Source organism: Anomaloglossus baeobatrachus, chromosome 6 (genome assembly GCF_048569485.1).
Source record: "Anomaloglossus baeobatrachus isolate aAnoBae1 chromosome 6, aAnoBae1.hap1, whole genome shotgun sequence".
NCBI classification, from domain to species: Eukaryota; Metazoa; Chordata; class Amphibia; order Anura; family Aromobatidae; genus Anomaloglossus; species Anomaloglossus baeobatrachus.
Window position 1 is genome coordinate 384,165,202 of NC_134358.1, and position 25,323 is coordinate 384,190,524.

Genomic DNA, 25,323 nt, shown 5'->3' on the forward strand with positions numbered 1-25,323 from the left:
TTCTCAAAATCACAGACATAGAATGATCAACTTCTCTTGTGATGGCTGATAGGGTCACCCCTTTGGCCTTCATCTGGAAAATCTGCTGCTGGAGGGTTTCGGCCACTTTGGAATGGCACACCATTTTTGCAAAGTCAGTGAAAGCTGTAAAGTTAGGCTGCAAGTTACATAGAGTTTGTCAAATAATTAAAGAAATTAGCACCAGGTGCCAGATTAACACCAATAACTTGCAGGTATCTGAAAGTGTTCTCTAATTTTGATCAGTGTTTTTTTTCCTTTATCTCATTTCCATTTTTATTATGTGCTTTAGAATAAATTTAATTTATGAAATAAGCTTAAAATACTGCAGGTTTACTCATGTTAGTATATAATCACATAGGACTACACAATGACCTTAACATTTAGGAAATTGTGTGTTGTTCTCTAATTTTCAGAAAGGGTAAAGAGGGCACCACAGTGCAATAACCAGGATCCCTCCAGGTGATCACACACCAAGAAGTAATTGAGGAAACAACTAGTGAAAAAGGGGTGTGCACTGTGCAGTAATCTGGGATCACCGGTATAATATCAAAAAGCACTAATTTTTACTGTAAATGCATGGTTTAAAGACAGCAAAAAAAGCTGAGACACACAATTAAGAACATTTAAAAAACACACTCCAACCAGTGTAAAAGATATCCAGGGGTTACATATAATAAAGATATTAACCTTAATCCAACCTCCAGAGGTACAGGTTAAAGCTACACAAGGGTGGTCACATGAAACAGGCAGAAAATACTGATGAAACACTGTAATAGAAAATACAGGGGAAGTGCAATAACAGAGCAAATGTAACACAGTATGCCACAATGCAAAAGATAAGCATAAAATACTTTCCCTGTAGAGAAAACAGTGTAAAAAGCGCAGGAGGGAAGGAAAGAGTCCTCATGCGTATCACCATGCACAATGGTGACTTCCTCAGGGGGATAGTGTGTGTGTGAATGAGCAAGCCCATATCCTTTATACTGTCTAATATATAAAGCTGAATGTGTGTGTGTGTGTGTGTGTGTGTGTGTGTGTGTGTATGTGTGTCTGGGATTGGCATCTGCACCGTCGCAGCTACAGCCAAAAAAATTTTGCACACTCACACGTCTGGACCCCGAGAGCGTCATAAGCTATGTTGTGAGGCGAACTTTTAACCCCGCACGTTCCAATTACCAATCAGTTTTGCCTCTAATTACATAATGGGGAAAAAGTGAAACGAAAAGTGTATCATCATCTCATTTACAATCACGAAATTTTGCACAGACACCTCATGTGACCCAGGGAACGTCGTAGACTATGTTTTGACAGGAAAATTTAACCCCGCGCTTTTCAGTTACTCTGCAAAAAACATGCCTACATTAAAGTAAATGGAGCCTGGAACTACAGATTATTAGTAGGAGCAGAACCAGTTACAATGTTAATAAAGAAATAATATGTCCCAGACCCCTATGTATATACCAAGATAGACTAGGAAATGTTGTGTTTTTCTCTAATTTTGATCTTTAGTGTAGATGATGAAATGGCAATTTTTGCTAGGACTACAGATTTTGCAATCTCTATCTAGATGATGAAATGGCAATTTTTGGCTTGACCACAGATTTTGCAATCTCTATTTAGATGATGAAATGGCAAATTGTGCCTGGACCCATTAGTAATCTCTATTCAGATGATGAATTGGCAATTTGAGGCTGGCCCACATAGTTTGCAACTATTCGTGGCACAGAACGTCCCTTACACTTTCATGTTCTACATGATTGCCCTCCTACCAATCTAAACTAGCTAAAATTAAACCTCATAGTTAAGCTTTCTATTTGTCTAGCGGCACCAGCACCATCCCTAAGCTGTGGCAATCACAAAATGGCGCCAACGCTGCATGTCCACTTTTTATATGCAAATGCACATGGGACTTAGGTAGCCAATGACACAAGCCCTTGTGTGTTAACGTTGTGTATGGTTTCTACACACTTATTGGCTGCCAGAACATGCAAGCACACAGTTAAGGGAAAAAATACAGTATGCCACTCCTCTGACCCCCTTCCACTCCCTCTTCTCATCAAACACGTCCCCCCGCTCATTATACAGCATGACTATCCAATCCAAAGTGATAATTAGAAGAAAAGGATTAGTGCAACCACGAACAGTTACCATACAAAGATGATCTTTGCCGATTTGTTCGTAAAGTGCAGTCATTTGAACATGAATCCGAGTGGGCAAGGCTCGTGCCAAATTTAAACTTGGAGAACCTTTTTCAAACAAGTTCACTAATCTGTAATCTTTAAGTATGTAGGTATAACATTGAAAAATATGGAAAAGTTCACTGGGTATGAATACTTTTTCAAGGCAATGTAGTTTCAACAGCTAGAAATAAGTAGTAGTAGAGTAGATTTGTTGTCCTGAATTGTCGGGACTGTTTCATATCAGAATTAATAGCGATTCTTCAATCATTTACCTGTATTATATTTTGAAATATCATCATCTTTTGCTCTCATAAACTACTTGCTGGAAATCTTTAGTAGTATTAATGCCATAACAGATGGCTTTGTCAAATTTACCAGCAATCTACTAAAACATCTATATCATTACAACTTGCCCAATCGTTCTGCAAGGGTGCCCCAGCAATTTCAGCCTATGGCTCAACTTCAATGTAAAATTAAATAAGGCTCAAGAGCTCATTAGAAATATTTTTGTACTGTTTTATCCTGGGGCACTGAAAAGCTTTTTTAGATGCTTGCTTCTAGGGAGAACATCTGTTATGACTTTTTAAACAAATGATTTTCAAAGAGAAAATAACTACAGAATCAAGGTAAATGGGTAGTCAGAGAATTTCATGTGGGTGGGTGTATCACAAAGTAGGTTACATGTTACTGTCTGCACTGCAGTCAATCTTCACATACAGTATATGTATTTTACAATTATTAGCAGAAACTCTAAAACTTCATTCATACGTCCAGTTTTCATGTACGTTCTATTTGTATTTTACAAGGATAGAAGTTGTACTCATTATTCATTATGAAACCGTTCGCAAATCTGTGTTTATTTACTGAGTATTTTTCCACAAAAAATCAAGGAGATTATCATGGGCCATCAAGGATGAAAATCCCCCATAAAAGGTCTATGGGAGCACAAAATTCATAGACAGCTCACTGATCAGTGCACAATACCTGTGATGTCGATGATTATTAATACAAATGTTAGGATAAGCTTTGTCATTTACGCTTAGATCAATATCACTGATGAAACACATGGTAAAATCTGACACATTGACTAAACACTCATAAAAGTTTGATTCAAAACAAAATCCTGGAAAACACAATCACTAACTTCTGAATGAGGCCTAATTAAAGGAGTGAGGTTTTTGTGCCCTTTGTATTTAGAATTACAGTATGGTTTCCACATTGCATGTACAAGCTTGTTTTTTTCATTATACATTCTCATACCTTCCAACTTTTGAGGGACAGAGTATGCGTCACGCTGAGCAAAATTTGACCCCTAGCCACACCCCAAACCACACCCATTTGGCAGTGAGGAATGTTTGGCAGATGTTCCGGACTGTTCATTCTTTCATTCATTCATTGTCATAGCAGCCGCAACTTTCTCATATTTATTTAACTTCACATTATGACATGTTGCTTTTTTGTACCTATAAAGCAGTGTTCACATGTTGCAGAAAATGCCAACATCTCACTATTGCTATTATGACCTAATAATGGATAATTGATGCCCGTGATAACTTTTGGCATTTTCTATTTTGCAACTGCGATTCCTTTCCTATAAGGCTCTCTTCTACTATGCTAACATTCGATGCATTCCACTGCAGGTGCTTGCTCTCCACTGCACTGTGTCCCAGGTTCCCCTACAGGCTGGAAGCAATTGGTATCACTGGATGTTTTGTATGTGTGTGCGATCTGATGTGTCTGTGTGTGTGATGTGATGGGTGTAGATGTGCGATCTAATGTGTGTGTGTGCAATCTAATGTATGTGGGTGTGAGATTTGATGTGTGTGGGTGTGAGATCTGATGTGTGTGTGATCTGATGTGTGCGCGATCTGCTGTGTGTGGGTGTGTGATCTTATGTATCTGAGTGTCGGCCAGAAACAGGGGAGGACCGCGTGGAGCATACCTGTTGGGAGCGCCCGCCAAGGATCGCAGGAGGACCTGGGTCACGAGGCATGGGACTTCCCTGGTCACTGAAGCCAGCCACCTGGGGGGCGGGTTCCGCTTGGGGTACAAGTATGAGCAAACTCACACAATCTTAAGTCAGTCTACCCGGGACACCAGTTCTGGGACACGACACCATCACCACTTTCTTCTCTTCTCGTCATGAGGTCTGGGGCTTGGAGTGGAGCGCTCAGCCCAGGTTCCTCATGGCTTGAAGGGCAACTCTGAAAAAGGACTTTCTTTTTTCAAACACTGGTGACTGCTTCTAACTTATCCGAGGTCAACGAGGCACATCACAGCGGATGACCAGTACTACCTGGGAGAGCGACACAAAGAGTGAGTAAAAACACCTGGACCACAGCTCCGCGCCTCGGCACCAAATGCCATCCCCATCACTACTCCCCTCATCTTCCTCCCTTCGGCCCGCTCCAACTGTGGGTAGCAACACCATCTCTGCTGCTATTACCATCCGCCACTGGGGACAGCAGCAGTAGCGGCAGCTAATCCCTGGCCATGTACAACAGGTGGCGTCACAGCAATCTTCCTTTTACAACCCTCATCATCCTCCTTCCTTATTGGTGTACACCTCGGGGCACGAAGCCGGGCAGGCCACCGCGACATCCCAGATCATCACATCAGCCTGGCGATGAGTAACTCATGTATGAGACCCCATGCCTGACTCCCCCTGCCCCCTCGGTGCTACATATGATTATCCTGGGAAGGTCTACTTTTTTGGGCAGGATAAACTTACCCCCAGCCGTTTTTCCCCGAGAATAAGTACTACTTCAAAAATAAACCCTAGACCATTTTTCGGGGAAAAGAAATCATATAAGACAGTGTGTTTTTTTTTTAGGGGAAACGCTGTATAAGATTATTGACATACTGTATACAGTGTGTGCACCCATATCCTGTCCACCGCCATTAACTTGAGAATGGCGGCAGCTATAGGCATAGACGTGGTGTCTAGGTATAGTAAAGTAGCCATGCGCTATGCTTTGAAACCACCTATTACGCCACCTGGTAGAAAAAAATGGAGTTAGTATTTTTATCTCAAAAACGGAACAAGAAAAAAAGTGAAATACAAAGTTGTAGGGCATTATCAATTCAATACGAATCAACACCTTCCGTACAGAAATGCTATGATTAGAACATGGAAAACTCACAAGGCTGTGGATGTGAAGCGATACCTCATGGAGACCTTCCTACAAGTCATTGGATATGGTGGCTGCATGGAGTGGCCTCCACGCTCACCTGACCTGACCCCATTGGACTTCTTACTGTGAGGTGACATCAAACAGCAGGTGTATGCGACTCCTCCACCAACATTGCAGGACCTATGACGACGTATCACAGATACTTGTGCAAACGTGTCACCTACCATATTGCACAACGTGCAGCAAGATACAGTATGCTGTCCAGAGTCCAGATGTGCATTGCAGCTGACGGTAGACACTTGGAGCATCAAAGTTAAATGAGCGCCATATGCGTGACCAGCATTCAATGTTTTGGGGGGGTAATGGGTTTCATATCATAGCATTTCTGTTTGCAAGGTGTCGATTCGTTTTGAATTGATGATGCCCTACAATTTTTTGATTCACTTTTTTTTCTCTATCTCGTTCTGTTTTCAAGATAAAAATACTAACTCCGTTGTATTCCACCAGGTGGTGCAATAGGTTGTTTCATTGCGTAGCGTATGGCTACTTTACTATGCCTAGACACCACTTCTATGTCTATAGCTGCCGCCGTTCTCAAGTTAATGGCGGTAGACAGGATATGGGTGGACACACTGTATAAACATTTCACCACTTTAATAGTTTTCTTCCACCTCTCTTTTTTCACCATTTTTTCCTCATCATTTTCTCTTTTTCCTCCATTTTTCCCTCTTTCTCAAATTATTTTCCTTTTTCTCTTACTTATCGTCTTTGATAGTGCACCCTCTTTGATATGCACCAAGTGCAGAATTATTAGGCAAGTTGTATTTTAGAGGATTTTTTTTAATTATTGATCAACAACTATGTTCTCAATCAACCCAAAAGACTCATAAAGCTTAATATTTTTGGAAGTTGGAGTGGTTTTTTTTTTAGATTTGGCTATCTTAGGAGGATATCTCTTTTTGCAGGTAACTATTGTAGGATTATGAGGCAACTTAATAAAAACCAAATATATTCCCATCTCACTTGTTTATCTTCACCAGGTAAACCAATAAAACTGCACAAAATTTAGAAATAAACATTTCTGACATGCAAAAACAAAACACAAAAAAAAGAGTGACCAATATAGCCACCTTTCTTTATGATGACACTCAACAGCCTACCATCCATTGATCCTGTCAGTTGCTTGATCTGTTTACGATCAACATTGCGTGCAGCAGCCACCACAGCCTCCCAGACACTGTTCCGAGAGGTGTACTGTTTTCCCTCCCTGTAGATCTTACATTTTATGAGGGACCACAGGTCCTCTAAGGGGTTCAGATCAGGTGAACAAGGGTGCCTTGTCATTATTTTTTCATCTTTTAAACTTTTGCTGGCCAGCCACGCTGTGGAGTAGTTGGATGCATGTGATGGAGGATTGTCCTGCATGAAAATCATGTTTTTCTTGAACGATACCGACTTCTTCCTGTACCACTGCTTGAAGAAGTTGTCTTCCAGAAACTGGCAGTAGGTCTGGGAGTTGAGCTTCACTACATCCTCAACCAAAAAAGTTCCCACAAGATCATCTTTGATGATACCAGCCTATACCAGTACCCCACCTCCACCTTGCTGGCATCTGAGTCAGAGTGGAGCTCTCTGCCCTTTACTGATCCAGCCTCTGGCCCATCCATCTGGCCCATCAAGAGTCACTCTCATTTCATCAGTCCATAAAACCTTTGAAAATCAGTCTTAAGATATTTATTAGCCTAATCTTGACGTTTAATCTTATGTTTCTTGTTCCAAGGTGGTCGTTTTTCAGCCTTCCTTACCTTGGCCATGTCCCTGAGTATGGCACACCTTGTGCTTTTTGATACTCCAGTAACGTTGCAGCTCTGAAATATGGCCAAACCGGTGGCAAATGGCATCTTGGCAGCTTCTGTGACGCCCCAGGGGTGCCGATCCTGTTCAGGAACGCCACAAGGATTATTCAATATCGCGAACAGGTAATGTCAGTTTCTTTTTATATATATTGTGACGCCACTCACGGCTTGCGGTCAGGGATGTGGATGACCGCCGCTGCAGGTTTTACGAGCGTCTGGGGCTGATGGAGTCTGCAGCCAAATGATGCAGCCTCCCGTGAGTGAGGCAGTCCCCAGGGGCTTGGGTGAGCAAGGTAGCGGGTCCCAGAATAACACAAGCTGAGTCCAAAAGTCTTTTAACTGGTTTTTACTCCCTCCAGATGTTACGGTGAGCTGACCCGGGCGTTGCTGTGATGAACCACGTAGGACCAGGGGCTTTTTCGGGAAATTGTGAGGGTAACCTGTTAGCTCGCCTTCCTAGCACTCTGTTTTCGGATAACCCCCTGATGTGGAGTACCATGGGGGTCTATCCAGGGAGTCGCTTCTGCCTTTTCTCCTCTGTGTTTGGCCCGTTTGCCGGCAGCGTGGACCAAGTGAGATGGCTCCAGGCTCTGTCCTCTTATGGGTCCCTGCGTTGCTGATGAGACTCGGACTCTGTGAGGTTGGTGAGGTAATTGTAGTTCCCCTCACCGGCAGGTTTAGCAGGTAGTTAAAATGGAGTCTGCTCTAGGGACCTGTACCCTGTACGTGCCTAGTCACCAGGAGCATTGTACTGTTTCTCACCAGGTGACCAATCTCCCCCGCTAACGGTTACTACCCCGTGCAGGCTCTGACTAGTGGGAGCGCGCGTATCTGCCTCGCGACCGCCGCTTACCACCACCAGACTGGCTCTCTCCCTCCTTTCCTGACAACCTCTGCACTCTAGCCCCCATCCCCTACGATTCACCCCTTGACAAGATTTGAAAGCCAGCCCCCCCCCCCCGGAGACTGCCCAAGGGTCCCATCTACTGATATGGGAGAACTGGTTGCTATGTGTCTGTCTGTACACACCTCGTTCTGGCCCTTAGGATTACCTGGAAGTACTGTCCCAGGATGGGTGCAGTACTCAGTGGCGCCTGACCGGGTCAGGGGCGCCAAACTTCCCGCTTGATTTTCCTCAATTCATGGGCAGTTATTTTGTACCTTTTTTACCCAACACGCTTCTTGTGACCCTGTTGGCTATTTGTCATGAAATGCTTGATTGTTCGGTGAGCATGCTTCAAAAGTTTGGCAATTTCAATACTGCTGCATCCCTCTGAGAGACATCTCACAATTTTGGACTTTTCAGAGCCCATCAAATCTCTCTTCTGACCCATTTTGCCAAAGGAGAGGAAGTTGCCTAATAATTAAGCACACCTTATATAGGATGTTGATGTCATTACACCACACGCCTCCTCATTACAGAGATGCACATCACCTGATTTACTTAATTGGTAGTTGGCTCTCAAACCTATACAGCTTGGAGTAGGACAACATGTATAAAAAGTATCATGTGATCAAAATACTCATTTGCCTAATAATTCTGCACACAGTGTATACCCCCTGTACAAATGTGGGGTATATATGAGATACAGTATATACAAAATGAATGATATATTCAACCATAATGCCATTTGGATGGCTATATATCTATCATAAATTCAATTATGCATATTAGTCACAGCCTCTAGGCTGATTTTGATGACTCAATATCGCTTTTGCTATTGAACATTGTTTTATGGTATTACATTTTTTATGTGAACTTAATATAATCATATATATGGCATTTATTTTGATGTATTTTACTTTTACCTTTTAGCAACTTATTTGCTGAAAAATGTATCTGTATAACTTTTGTAGGTTGAGAACAAGGTACATTGACCGAAAGACAGTGCATACATGCTACTATAGAATAAATTTCACTTTGCATCTAATTGATGTGTCGTGGTATATTGTTTTTCTGTTTTAGCACTGTCCCATCATTTTAGGTGTCTTTATAGAACAAAAGTGTGATACCAACAAAACAAATGCCAAACCGAATCTAAAGTGTTGCTATGTGCCTCACCATAGTGAGTGGTTTCGACAAAGTTTTCGTCTGACTCAAATTTTTGTGGAATTTACACAGAAACCCTAAGTGCTCAGAAAAGAACAAAAGAAGGTGATCCAAGCCTTATATTGAAAGCAATCAAAAATTTTATGTATCCCCAAATTTTACCAATGTCAAAATCTATCTTATTCTGCACAAAACCAACCCCGACTCAGGTACATCATCTGTCACTGGAAATATAGGGGCTTCCCACAATACTGGTAGAAAAAAGACTTTAGAAAAGTGACATGCGCTGAAGACCAAAAGTGTAACAATATTTTGAACTTTTGACTTTCAGGCTCCATATTTCACCATCCACTACAGCTTCAAACGTAAGACTACTATAATTTTATAGATTATCATTTTGGCTATCATTCATAAATTTGACTAACAAGTATTAGTTATGCAGATTCTTGTCATGTAACTGCATTTTTACTGTTTTGCTTCTAAAAATGTAAATTTTAATTTTTAATATTTTGTTAGTATTTTGTGAATCCACCATTGCACTATTTCTTCTCCAATCTCAACATATACTTCCTATCTTTGTCCTGCTGGAACAGTATGTCGTCCCTTTTATTTTTATATTACTCAAGTGCAAAAAGTAACTTGTCTTGTACGATACTCACATATTGCTCAGCATTGAGATCACCATCGATCCTGGTCAATTATCCAACACCTATGGCTGTGAAACAACCTCATATCATCAGACCTCCTACACCAAACTTCACAATTCCTTCAATTTCTCAATCCGTTAGCCCCTTTTCCTCTTATTTCTTCAAGACTCATTTGCACTCATTTCTACCGACTTTTGTTTCATCTCCCCAAATCCCTCATTTCCAATCTTCTACTGTCTACACTTCATACTTTTTTGCAAACTCGAGCCAATAATTTTAATGATGATATTCAAGCCAAGGCTTCTTTCAACTTTCTTTGAGCCACCATTTCTGGCTTGTGTAACATCCACCGTACGGTTGCTTGTACATATGTGATCTCATTATTACGAAGCATACAAGCCATCTCCATTGCCATGTTTGTCGATCCAGAACTAAAAGACCATCTGATGAGTCAACTTGTTGATTCTGATATTTTGCCTGGGAGTCATCCTCTTGGCTTTTCAATGGATGGACGGACTTCATTTTGTATTCTTCTGTCACTTATATGATGCAGTTTGGCTGTTTTCTTGGCCAAATGGCCGCTATGAATGAGTTGGATGATGCTGTTCCTCTTTTCTTGGAAAATCTTCTTCATGGTTACTCCTCAATTCGAACCACTGATGATTCACTTTGATATCAAGTTAACAACACACTGAGCTATTAGTGAATGTGAGAATGGGTTGTAATTTGTAGTATACCGGAAGATTGTTTTTTTGCCTCAGCCAGGAGCAAAACAGTAACAATGCAGTCACATGACAGGAATCTGCATAACTAGTAATCATATGCTATAGTTACAAGTCAAATTTATGCACGTGATAGCCAAGATGATGCTTTCTATATAATGAAGGTAGTCTCACATTCAAATCCGTAGTGGATGATGAGATATGGTACCTCAAAGTCAAAAGTTCAAAACATTGTTACCATTTCCTAGGTAATCCCCCTATCACGTCTTGGAATGTTCATGCTTTTTTACAGTCAGTGCAGTGTTACATCTGCTATCATTATTATAGACATGCTGTTCTGTTTCTACTTGCCATCCACTTGCTTTGCAGAGTGTTCAGTCACTAGGATCAACTCCAGTAATATTTTATAAAATCATATGTGGCATATGCATATTTTCTATTAGATGATTTTTTGAATATCAAGATTGGATAGATAATAAGTATTTTTTCTTGCATTTCATCTGATTAGTATGCTTATTTATTATTGTTGGCCACTGAGAGACTGTATCAAATGTGAGGTTGTTCCTTTTTATGTCATAGTGTTGCTGTGCATATTTTTATTCTGTCTTAAAAAATGTTCAAATAAAGAAATTTTGTATATAATACTTTGTAGTTCTTTATAGGTTTTGTTAGTTGACTGTGAACTACATAGGTATAGTGATCGCATAGGCTCTTTTTGAGTGATGGTCAAATTCTTAGGTTTGTCCATTTCCTAGGTAGTGTAGCTTTGCTGCACCCCCAAATAGAACCCAGTGAAATATGCCATCTCAAATCCAAACCCGCCTTCTGAGCCCCAAATAACTTCTAAGGTTGGAGTCATTCCACCCGGTCTCAGTGGTCCATATGCGGAATTCTGAACAAAAATCCTCTGCTGACCAACCCCCCTACCGAAGCCTATGTATCCTGGATTTGGCAAGGGAGACTCGGTCTGGGTCATCATAAATGAGGCTCAGGGCCACAAAAAACTCATCTACTGATAGAAAGAACTGAGAGTAAGTTGGAAAGGAGAAGGTGACACCATCAGGATCCCCATAGACCAAGGCCAGAGCTGCAAAAAAACTTGTCCAACAACTGTTACGCCAGAGAATCAGTCTGCAGAGAGAAGGCCCAGGACTGGGGATCTCCCCACAACAGGGAGACTACAATCCCCATCTGCTGTTCCTCAATCCCTGAGGAGCAAAAGCGAACGTTTACAAGCTTCTCTGAAAACCAAAAATGTATCTCTCCCCTGGAAAACTAGTTTGGGAGTTCTACTTGGGTTCTGGTTAAGTTTGGCTGTGAACCGAGACTAGCAGAGCTGCAATCTGCTGCAGTTGCTGCACAAGCTGTGACCACAGTTTTGTCACTTGTACAGATAAAGTCTGCATCTGTTGTGCAAGTGCAGCGACTGGATTCATATTAGAATCCTGGAAAAACTTAAGTTGGCTATAATGTCACACCAGGATTGAGTGGATTACTAGTGAGCAAGGCAACACAAAGGGATAAACAGGGAAGCAATACAATGGCGGGCTACTGCGCTAGAAAAAGGGGGAGGAGTCACCTCCTACCACTCACCTGAGGCTGATCACTTCTCTCCCTAAGGTCCCTAGATGGGTACTTCCCACCATGCACCATCACCCTTGCTGGTCCTGAATAGAGTTGAGCGCGGTTTGTGGTTCGTGGTTCTCCAGTTCGCAGTTCGAGTGATTTTGGGGGCTGTTCTAGATCGAACTAGAACTCGACCTTTTTGCTAAAGCTCGATAGTTACGTTCGAGAACGGTTCTAGCAGCAAAAAGCCAAGCTAATTACTAGCTGGCTTTCTACTGTAATAGTGTGAGTCACTCTGTGACTTACACTATTATGAAATTTCAGCGTATAGTGTGCGGGAACAGCGCATTCAGATCACTGCTGCTGGGATAATGGCGATCGCTATTTTTTTTTTTCCTCGTCTTCCTTCCCTAAGCGAGCGCGTGTAGTGGGGCGGGCCAGCATGTCAGCCAATCCCAGACACACACACAGCTAAGTGGTCTTTTAGCCAGAGAAGCAACGGCATGTGTGATAGGATGTCCATGTCACATGTCCCTGCATTATAAAAACGGGTATCTGCCCGTCCGGACGCCATTATCTGCCTTCTGTGTCCTTGGTGTCAGTCACCGCTGGCGTAGCTCCTGTCTCCGATACTACTGTGTATGCTCTACACACAGCGCTATACAGAATAGGGATAGATGTTTCTATTAGCCCTTGTAAGGGCTAATAACAGCAGGCTCAAAGCTATAGGTGGCAGTCAGGTCCGTGGAAACAGATTTTAACAGCCACAGAAGATAACAGCGTCTGTGTAGCTAAGCTCAGGGACTTCCTCGCAGCATTTCCCCATTAGGAATAATAAAACAAAAAGAGGGTGCTCCTGTGTGAAATCCTAAGGTACAATCAAGACAGTGTGATGGACACACTCACCTGGTACTATTGTACATCAGGTACAACGCTGGGGAGATAGCCGAAGTGAGTTGCACAGTGTACCGCTTGGCATCAGCGGGGATCATGTCCTCTCACCCCGCAGGAGTCCTGACCTGGGCGGCTGCTCACGCGATCGGTAAATCCACGTGGGTTTCAAAGCCGCCGGACCAACATTAAGCTGCAGATCCTCCTCTGGGATAGACGGACCCGTCAGTAAGATGCCAGTGACTTACCCGCCCTTCAGGTAGGCGTTGATGGATTTAGGACAAGTCCTGGATTAGCTGCAGCAGCCCCGTAAACTCCAAAAGGAGATAGGGATCAGAGAATGAAAAGAAAAAAATCACGGTATCGGCTGCGCTGCTAGAGAAGAATTTGATGGTAATATTCTCAAGGATTTTATTAAAGATACAAATAACTATGCCACAACGTGTTTCGGGGATACATATTCCCCCTTCCTCAGGTAACAGCGTTCATACAGAGTAATATCCTTTATATACATAAAATTTGATTAAATTAGCGGTCCCCACACCCTTTAATCAATTTAACACACAAAATAGTGAAGGCATTGAAAAAAAAAAAAAAATCAATCAATTAGCAGGGTTTGTAGGGACCACTGCTTACAAACATAAATTCATGTAGTCATATTGAACAGCAATATTGAACATAAAATATGTATTCAAAAAATTAAACTAGATACAGATAAAATTATACACTTAACAAAATATATCAATATTAATAATAAATCATTGTGTTCCATTACAATTTGAAAAAATGAATCTGATGAAATAAAATCATAAAAAGACACAAATAATAAAAATATTTCTATTGGCTCTATATTCGATCCAATATTCTAAAACTAGAAATAAGAATATTGGATCGAATATAGAGCCAATAGAAATATTTTTATTATTTGTGTCTTTTTATGATTTTATTTCATCAGATTTATTTTTTCAAATTGTAATGGAACACAATGATTTATTATTAATTTTGATATATTTTGTTAAGTGTATAATTTTATCTGTATCTAGTTTAATTTTTTTAATACATATTTTATGCTCAATATTGCTGTTCAATATGACTACATGAATTGATCTTTGTAAGCAGTGGTCCCTACAAACCCTACTAATTGATTGATTTTTTTTTTTCAATGCCTTCACTATTTTGTGTGTTAAATTGATTAAAGGGTGTTGGGACCGCTTATTTAATCAAATTTTATGTATATAAAGGATATTACTCTGTATGAACGCTACTACCTGAGGAAGGGGGAATATGTATCCCCGAAACGCGTTGTGGCATAGTTATTTGTATCTTTCATAAAATCCTTGAGAATATTACCATCAAATTCTTCTCTAGCAGCGCAGCCGATACCGTGATTTTTTTCTTTTCATTCTCTTTCCCCATTAGGAGGGATAGAAAGTGAGGCTTCCTTTCCTGTACACTGACCCACAACCCGGCCACTGTACCCTCCTGCCCTTTGCACACTCAAGCTCATTGTTACTAAGCCATTATACTAGCAAACACTGATGAACTTAGTGGCATCCTAAAAGTGGCTGTTGGACTTCCATTATTGTCCCACTGGTGCAAAGCTATTTGCAGCACCACTGCATTGCACACTCAAACTCATTGTTACTAAGCCATTATACTAGCAAACACTGAGTAAACTTAGTGGCATCCTAAAAGTGGCTGTTGGACTTCCATTATTGTCCCACTGGTGCAAAGCTATTTGCAGCACCACTGCATTGCACACTCAAGCTCATTGTTACTAAGCCATTATACTAGCAAACACTGAGAAAACTTAGTGGCATCCTAAAAGTGGCTGTTGGACTTCCATTATTGTCCCACTGGTGCAAAGCTATTTGCAGCACCACTGCATTGCACACTCAAACTCATTGTTACTAAGCCATTATACTAGCAAAAAACACCAGTCCTCTGATTTGTCATCCCAATGACACTTGCTTTCTCCCAGCTCTGAAGTCTCCATCCGCCCTGCACAGTATGGTGGAACTGAGATGGCTGAGTCTGCAGAGCTGTTCAGTCACACTATAGCCTGGGAATCAGAGGTCTGCTCCCAAGCTACAGTGAGTACAGACCAAGAAATGGTCTGCAGTGATGCCCAGAACCTTTGTGACTCTGATTTAGGCCGTGAGGACCAAGTTTCTGAGCATAATGTTGACCCTTATTCACAAACTGTAACACCTGTTGTTATAGACAATGAGGAACATACTGATGACGATGAGACGCAGATACCAGATTGGGATGACAACTTAAATATTCGGTCAGGGCAAGAAGAGGCTCAGTCTGATGGTGAGGGGAGTGCAAACACAACAATTGATGATGAAGTTCTAGATCCCACCTACTGTCAACCACAGTCAGGCACTCGAGGAGGTCAACAGAGGCGGTTAACTTGCGCCTTCCTGGACAGAGTCAGAGTACTGGTAGCCCGTCTACAACTGCATCCTCAGCCACCACTGTGCCTCTGAGCACTAGTCGGGGTGGATCAGCAGGTCGCATGCCCTCTAAGCCTTGCCTAGCCTGGTCCTTTTTTGACATAGCAAAAAATCGGCCAAATTATGTGATCTGTAAAATTTGTCGTGATTCTGTTAGTAGAGGGCAAAACCTCAGCAGTTTGACAACTTTTTCCATGAATCGTCACATGAATAAATATCATATGTCCCAGTGGGAAGCTCACCGTGCTGCAATGCGGCCTAGCGGAGCGAACCATTCACCGCCTGCCCCTTCCAGTGCATCCGCGCGCTCTTCATCTTCTAGGACTGTGGGGACAGCTGTCACACCTGGTTTTCCACGCACAACTTCCACCACTGTAACCGCAACAGGCAGTTTGCTTGGTAGGTCATCAGTTGGTTTGGAAGGGGAAACAAGTGCGTGTGTACAGCTCTCTCAGACATCGATAGCACCAACGTTGGATGAAGGCAACATCATGTCTACGCCTGCACTTTCCTCACAAACCTGCATTTTTCCAGGGACACCCTACTCAACACCGTCTACACACAGCAGCCCGATCTCTGTCCCTCAGATGTGGACAAATAAAAGGCCATTTCCTGCGACCCATGACATGACCCATAAAGCTAAGAGGTTGACTTTATCCCTCTGTAAGCTCTTGGCTACCGAAATGTTTCCTTTCCGCCTGGTGGACACACAGGATTTTAGAGACCTCATGTCTGTCGCTGTGCCCCAGTACCAGATGCCCAGTCGCCACTACTTCTCTAAGAAAGGTGTGCCTGCGCTACACCAGCATGTCGCACACAACATCACCGCTTCCTTGAGAAATTCTGTGTTTGAATGGGTGCATTTCACCACCGATATTTGGACAACTAAGCATGGACAGGGACGTTACATGTCACTGACAGGGCACTGAGTAACTATGGTGATAGATGGTGAAGGGTCTGCTGCACAAGTCTTGCCGTCCCCACGATTTGTGTGTCAATCCTCTGTCTGTCCAAGTTCCTCCACTGCTTCTGCCTCCTCCACCTCGTCTGGGTCCTCCACCTCTGCCCCAAGCCTGCCTGGTCAGGCCACCAGCGTTCTAACTGCGCAGAAGGAATCACGCACCCCTCATTACTATGCTGGCAGCAGAGCGCAACGGCATCAGGCAGTCTTTAGCTTGAAATGTCTTGGAAATAAGAGTCACACAGCGGCTGAGTTGTGGGCAGCTCTGGATACTGAGTTTGGTAAATGGTTGTCTTCCCTCAACCTGCAGCCTGGAAAGGCCGTGTGCGACAATGCTGCAAACCTGGGTGCATCCCTTCACCTGGGCAAGGTGACACACGTGCCTTGTATTGCTCGCGTGTTGAACCTTGTTGTCCAGCAATTTTTAACATACTATCCCGGCCTAGATGGCCTTCTGAACAGGGCACGAAAACTGTCTGCTCACTGCCGCCGTTCAATTGCCACTGCTGAGCGACTTGCATCGCCCCAGAAGTCTTTCGGCCTGCCAGTTCATCGCCTAAAATGCGATGTGTCGACATGCTGGAATTCTACTCTCCACATGTTACAGCGACAGTGGCAGCACCGTCGAGCCCTGGTGCAATACGTCATGATGTATAGCATGGGCCAACAAGATGCAGAGGTGGGGCAGATCACCCTTAAGGAGTGGTCTCAGATCAAGGACCTATGCACCCTTCTGCACAGTTTCGACATGGCGACGAATATGTTTAGCGCTGACAATGCCATTATCAGCATGACAATTCCAGTCATTTACATGCTGGAGCACACGCTAAACACTATTCGGAGTCAGTGGGGGACAACAGGAAGGGGAGGAACTACAGGAGGATTCTTATGCGCAAGAGACAACAACATCACCAAGGTCCAGTCGTTCATCATCACCAACGCGGCAGGCATGGGACCATGGGGGACAGGGATCAACAAGGGCGCATGGTAACAGGTGAAATGTTGAGAAAGGTGCAGGAGAACATGAAGAAATGGAGGACGAACTGTCCATGGACATGGAAGACTCAGCGGATGAGGGAGACCTTGGTCAAATTTCAGTTGAAAGAGGTTGGGGGGAGATGTCAGAGGAAGAAAGAACGGTTAGCACCTCTATGCCACAAACACACCGTGGACTTGGTCCGCATGGCTGCACAAGACACATGAGCGCCTTCTTGCTGCACTACCTCCAACATGACCCTCGTATTGTCAAAATTAGAAGTGATGATGACTACTGGCTTGCCACACTATTAGATCCCCGGTACAAGTCCAAATTTTGTGACATAATTCCAGCCATAGAAAGGGACGCACGTATGCAGAAGTATCAGCAAAAGCTGTTACTCGATCTTAGCTCGGCTTTTCCACCAAACAACCGTTGTGCAGGGAGTGAATCTCCCAGTTGTAACTTGACAAACATGGAACGGTCTCGTCATATTCAACAGTCTACCCATACCAGCAGCATCGTATCTGGTGCTGGTAACAGCAATTTTATTAAATCTTTTCATAATTTTTTTAGACCATCCTTTGCAAGGCCACCAGAGACAACAAGTCTGACACATAGTCAACGGCTGGAGAGGATGATACAGGAGTATCTCCAAATGAACATCAATGCCATGACTTTGCAAATGGAGCCTTGCTCATTTTGGGCTTCAAATCTTGAAAAATGGCCAGAGCTCTCCACTTACGCCTTGGAGATCTTGTCATGTCCAGCTGCCAGCGTTGTCTCTTAACGTGTCTTCAGTGCTGCTGAGTGTGTGCTGACAGATAAGCACATGCATCTCTCCAGTGACAATGTGGACAGACTAACGTTCATCAAAATGAACAAGTCATGGATCCACAAGGAATTTACTACCCCTGTGTCATCCTGGGGAGAGTAAATGCTTGTGGATTTTTAATGTTCTTGATGCAAATCTAGCTGTGAGGTGTACAACTGGGGCACAAGCGCTGCCACTGAAGGGGTGAGTGTCTGTGTGGCCCAATTTTTGGAAAAAAGGGAAACTCCACTTGGAGTAACCCCTGCTTGCTATGTTTTTTAAAAGGAGCCAAGATGAACAAGTCATGGTTCAGCAAAGACTTTGCTTCCTACCCCGGGGTCATCCTGGGAACGGTTAAGGATGGCGTATTTTTGAATGTGCTTGATGCAAATCTACCTGTGAAGTGTACAACTGGGGCACAAGTGCCCCCACTTAAGGGGTGGATGTGTGTGGCCCAATTTTTGGAAAAAAAGGGAGACTCCGCTTGGAGTAACCTTGCGGTGTTTTACATGATTTTAGAAGGGTATGCCATGCCTATATTTGTGTCTCATCCTCTTTTCCTTGTAACGCTGTTTTGTTTTCGCATGAGAATTTGTTCTTGTCACTTTCCCATGTGTTTGTGTTGTGTTGTGAGTTGTTTGTCACCTTTTGGACACCTTTGAGGGTGTTTTCTAGGTGTTTTTATGTGTTTGGGATTGCCTCCCATTGTTTCCTATGCGGTTCGAGTGGTTCACCGAACTGGTTCGTAGAACCGAACTCGAATGAGACCTCCGTTCGGCGAACCGAACTCGAACCGAACCACGGCCGGTTCGCTCATCTCTAGTCCTGAACTCACCCTGTCTAGTGTGAAAGCCAGCGACATGCTTGTCTCTTCACTGCAATAAGACAATATGAGGGAGGTAACACAAACAGTGTTGAAAGACACCACAAATATGGAAAGGAAACGTCTCAGTTGCAACAAAAGCAAACACCTATGCTTCTCCAGAGACAGGATCCTTTAAAGTGGACAGTATAAAATAAACTATAGTTGACATAGGAATGGAGTGAGGAATGGATATTTATAGCAGTAGCAGAAGGGATTGGCTGCAGCTGAGATTACAACTACCTGTTAAATCAAAGTAGGATAGAAAGAATTCTTACCCATTCAGCACCAATTAAAATAAAAATTAAATAAGCAACAAGTGGGTACTAAAGTGTAACTGCGATCAACTATACGCTGGTCCTTCTGATCCCAGATCCTACTGTGATCATATCAGGTTGTGACACACTCGTGAAAGTAAGAAAACCTGTCCAGATGGGCTACCTTGGGTTCTGGTTGAGTCTGGTTGTGAGCTAAGACCAGCAGACCTAGAATCTGCTACAGATGCCACACAGCCAATGACCACAGTTTCGTCACTTCCAGAGATAAACTCTTCATCTGTTGTGCAAGAGCTGCAACTGTATTCATATTAGAATCCTGGAAAAAAATGGGGACAGACACCAGGACAGTTTCATCAATGAAGTACTGCTAGTGCTTTGGCCCAGCATTGTGAGGCATGGGCCATGCACCAGACAATGTCTGCCCCAAAAATTACAGCTTTCAAATGAAGAGGTAGATGGGTGAAAGGAGTAGGCATGTTCCTCTGAGACTCTATCCACTTCAGACAAGACACAACTTGGATACCCCCCTTGGAGTCTCCACATTTCCAAATATTAGGGTCAGACACCATGACATTGGCATTAATTGCCCCAGAGTACCCATAGTGTTTTGACCCAGCAGTGAGGCACGGGCCTTTCAACAGACAGGGTCTTATCTAGAATTTACAGCTTTCAATTGAAGATGTGGATGAGTGACTGAAGTAGGCCTGTTCCTCAGAGACTCCAGCCACTACAGACAAGACACAACATGGAGTCTCCTCAAATCCAAAAATTAGGCGCAGACACCAGGACAATGGCATAAATTGCTCCAGAGTACCCATAGTGTTTTGACTCAGCAGTGAGGCATGGGCCATGCACCAGATAGGGTCTGGCCCAGAATTTACAGCTTTCAGTTGAAGAGGTGGATGAGTTACTGAAGTAGACCTGTTCCTCAGACTCCAGCCACTGCAGACAAGGCACAACTTGGACACCCAACTTGGAGTCTCCACAGATCCAAAAATTAGCAGGATACACCATGACAGTGTCATCAAAAGCCCCACAGTACCCATAGTGTTTCTGCCCAACAGAGAGGCATGGGCATGCAGCTGACAGGGCTAGTTGTGACTCAGCAGGAAGCAAGAGGAGGAATATTAGTTGACTCATACTTCTAAAAAAGCCAAATTGTAAACATAACAGTGTTAGACACACCGTTTGATTGTTGCACCACAAAAGCATTTGTTAGTAACATCAGCAGCAGTAGCAGCCAGAGAAGCCACGAGGAAAGTTGTCACAGACTGCTATAATGTGAGATCAATGCGGCACACTGAAAACTACACCATCACCTAATCTCCACAGTCTGTGAGTGGGGTGGAAAAGTCATTGGAGATCCATGGCTTGGTCATCTTGATGAAAGTTATTATTATTATTATTATTATTATTTATTGTTATAGCGCCATTAATTCCATGGCGCTTTACAAGTCAGAAAGGGTATACATAAAAACTAGTACAACAATCATTAACAGTACAAAATAGACTGGTAAGGGAGGAAAGAGGATCCTGCCCGTGAGGGCTCACAGTCTACAGGGAATGGGTGAGGTACAATAGGTGAGAAACAGAGCGGGTTGAGCAGTGGTGTATTGGGCTGAGGGTTATTGTAGGTTGCAGTCTTGTCAGAAGAGGTGGGTCTTCAGGTTCCTCTTGAAACTTTTCACAGTAGGAGAAAGTCTGATATGCTGGAGTAGAGCTTTCCAGAGTATAGGGGAGGCACGGGAGAAATCTTGTATGCAATTGTGGGAAGTGGAGATAAGAGGGGGGTAGAGAAGGAGATCTTGTGAGGATCTGAGGTTGTGTGCGGGTAGGTACCGCGGGAGACTAGGTCACAGATGTAAGGAGGAGACAGGTTGTGGATGGCTTTGTAGGTCATGGTTAATGTTTTGAACTGGAGTCTTTGGGCAATGGGAAGCCAGTGAATCGACTGGCAGAGTGGCGGGGCTGGGGAATAGTGAGGGGAGAGGTGGATTAAGCGGGCCGCAAGAGTTCAGGATAGAATGGAGGGGTGCAAGAGTGTTGTAAGGGAGGCCAGAGAGCAGGAGGTTGCAGTAGTTGAGGCAGGAGATTATGAGGGCATGTACTAATGTTTTTGCAGATTCTTGGTTAAGGAAAGCATGTTTCCGGGAGATATTTTTGAGTTATAGTCGGCATGAGGTGAAGAGGGCTTGGATGTTTGGCTTGAAGGATAAAGCAGAGTCGAGGGTTACTCCAAGGCAACAAATGTGTGAGACTGAGGAGACTGAGCAGCCATCAACTTTGATGGATAGGCTTGGTGGAGGAGTTGAATGAGGGGGAGGAAAGACAATGAATTCTGTTTTGTCCATGTTAAGCTTTAGGAATCGCGCAGAGAAGAAGGATGAAATAGCAGACAGACATGGGATTTTGGTTAGCAAGGAGGTAATGTCGGGTCCAGAGAGGTAGATCTGCGTATCATTGGCATAGAGATGATACTGAAAGCCGTGGGATTCTATGAGCTGTCCCAGGCCGAAGGTGTAGATGGAGAACAGCAGAGGTCCAAGAACTACCTTGGGGGACACCAACAGATAGAGGGTGGGATGAGGAGGTGGTGGGAGAGTGAGGGACGCTGAAAGTTCGGTCGGTTAGGTATGAAGAGATCCAGGATAGGGCCAATTTTGTGATGGCCAGAGAGGAGAGAATATCTGTAATAGGAGGGAGTGGTCTACTATGTCGACGGCAGAGGACAGGTCCAGGAGGAGGAGGACAGAGTAGTGTCGCTTGGCTTTGGCAGTTAGTAGGTCATTGGTGACTTTACTTAGGGCAGTTTCAGTTAGGCAGTTCACACTTTCAGAGAACAGCTGGATGCACTCATACATCAAGACACCACCAGAAGTGCTGAAGACACATTATGAGAAAACACTGGCTGTTGGTCATGACAAAACCTAGAAGGCGTGACTGGAGAGCTCAGGTCACACTTTAATTTTTAAAGACAAACAATTCAAATGGGTCCAATTCCCTCTTATGGCATTGATATTGAGCTCTAGATACTCCAGCACCATCCTCTCCAGTCATTCACTATGTGTCAGATTTGTACTCTGTTCTGCTGGTGCCTGGGATGGTCTAAAAAGTGTGTTGCTCAAATCACAGAAATTGGTTCTGCCACTTAAACTGCTGCTGCTGTTTCTACGATGACGACTCAATCTTTCCAGGGTTAGAAGTCTAGAACAGCGATGTGTACCTGATTACTGTATTGGAGAACATGACCCTTAAGATTGTGTGCAAGTTAGTTTCGAAACTCCAGCATAAGTGCGTCCCTTTCCAAGGGGATGTGTGACGCCCCTGACCTTATCAGGGTGTCACAGGGAACTGCACTCCTTTCTCTTATGGTGCAGAACTCATCCTCCATGGTTCTGGGATCCTAACTCAGGTATTGTTCCCATCAGCACTCAAATCCTAGCCACACCTCACACCACACCCGGTCAGGCACACCAGTGGGTGGTCTAGCTGGAACAGGGCCACTCGCTTAGGAGTCAGGCAGACTGGTGGGAGGGACATAGACAGTCCAGAAGTAGCCCTCAGAGAGCGAGGAGCTGGAGGGAGTTGTAGCTCCCTGGCAAACCTTTGGTTAGGTCGCAGACGGTGGTTTTGGACACGAGGAGTCAGAGACCCAGTCACAGGGTATTGAAGGAGGGTGCCCAGACTTAGTTTTGGAGAATGGTCGGCACCGGAAAGTCCAGTAACTGAGCACGGCAGGGTACAGAACCCTAGATCAGGGAGTAGCTTCACACAACCTGGTAATTCACCTGTGGAGGATAGTCTCTTTATAAACTTTCCCCAAGAGCTCAGAGATCGAAGGCACCAACACAACGAGGGGGATAGGGCTTTCCAGTTTATGCGGCCTACGGAAATCCCAAGTGTCAGCGATCGAGAGCACAGCTCCCCTATTTAAATATAGGGAGCGGGACCCCGACAGCTTCAGGCCGAGGGGTCACTCAGAAACATCTATCTACATGTGCATGGAGGCAGGCTCCAGATCACTAACAATACCAGCGGGAACGGATTCCCGGAAGAGCTCCCCAGAGTGGCAGTGGCACCCAGAGACTTGGTTTACTTCTGTGTCAGAGTCTGCTTAATGGTTGCACCAACATCCACACAGTCTGAGTGAGTACACAGCTCTCCCTGCGTCCTGCCTGCCCACACAGCTCGCACCACGCCATCCTTTCTTCTATCCTCCAGAGTCCTGGGGTCTCCCCTACCCATGGAGGGAACACCATCTGGCTGCCCCGCTCCATCTCCCCCAGGTACACCCATCGGCAGCGGTGATACTCCCCTTACCGCGAACCATGGGTGGCGTCACAAACTCTCCCTTGTAAATATTTGTAACACCCCAGCAGCGGTCAAACCGCTCGGATCTGGATGTCACTGCTCATGGCTCGAGGGTCTCCGGGCTCAGGGGCTAAGGGTCACATCCGAATGAAGAACGGGAGGTATTTACAGGGGAGGTACAGTTTGTGACGCCACCACTGTGTGGTAATAGGGAGTACCACCGCTGCCATTGGGACTACCCGGGGTGATGAAGTGGGGCAGCTAGATGACGTTACCCTCCACGGGTAGGGAAAGGCCCTGGGACCCCGGATGGTGGGATGGGATTCAGGGGGAGCGCAGCCTCTCAGGTTGTAGGGGTTAATCAGGTAGTCAGTCAGCAAGAAAGCAGACGCTGACAATGTAGTAAACCAAGTCTCTGGGTGCCGCTGCCCTCTTGGGGAGCTCGTCCGGGTCCCATCCCCGGCAGTACTGCCTGGTGGTCTGTGGCCTACCTCCTGATACTGTATTTTAGAGTGTCCTTTGTGGCCCATCAACTTGGAGCTTTCCGGGCCCCACTCCCTGCTATGGGTAGCAAGAGGAGCTTGCTCTCAGGAGCTCACGCATGGGATTTCAGTGGGCTGCTTTGCTTGGAAAGCCCTATCCCCCTCGTTGCGCTAGTTCCCCTGATCTCTGAGCGTTGTGGGAACAGTCCATATAGGCCCTGTCCTCCGCAGTTAGTTGCCGGGTTGCTTGAAGCTTCTCCCCGACCTAGGGTCCGTGTACCCCGTTGTACCTTTGGTCCCAGCCCGGCTATTGAACTGTGGCTGCTGGCTATTCTTTAAGACTAGCCAAGCACCCAGTCCCAATCTCCCACAACCGGTTCTCCGACTCCTCCTGGTCCAGACCCCCGTCTACAACCTAGTCTCTTTTTCCCCTGGGAGCTCCAACTCGAGCTCCTCACTGCTCGAGGGCTACCACCAACTCTGGGGAGCTGCTACTACCAGCTCCTCACTCACTGGGAGCTACTTCTGTTCTGCCTGTCAGCTCTGCTCTCCACTCCCTCCCTTGCTGACTTCCCCCCTCACACCACTCTGTCTGACCCCCCTAGGTGGACTGCCCTATTCACGCTTAAGCAGCCCACTGGTGTGCCTGACAGGTGTGGTGTGAGGTGTAACTAGGATTTGTGAATGCTGGTGGAGGCAGTACTGCAAGATGGGGACCCAGAACCATGGGGGGTTGAGTCCTGCACGAGGAGAGAAAGATTGTGCAGAACCCTGTGACGACCTGACTAGTCCAGGGCTTCACATATCACCCACCTTGAAGTGGCCGCAAGCCCCCGGGTCCGGAGAGCCTCGAGCCACAGCAACCCCGGATCCGAGCAGTTTGACTGCTGCAGGGGCGGTAAAGAATTTTGCATATGGCAAAATTTACTCCTGTACCATGGATCTAAGAGAGTTGTAGCCCAGTAGTCAGTACAATTTGTAATCGTAACAATTTTTGAATCATGTTGCAGCAATAAAAGCATTCATGTGTTGCACGCTAGCGTGAGGTTCAAGTTCCTTTTTGGTAGATAGCGGGGTAACACTCAAGCTTGCTTCTTCCATCTTCTCCCA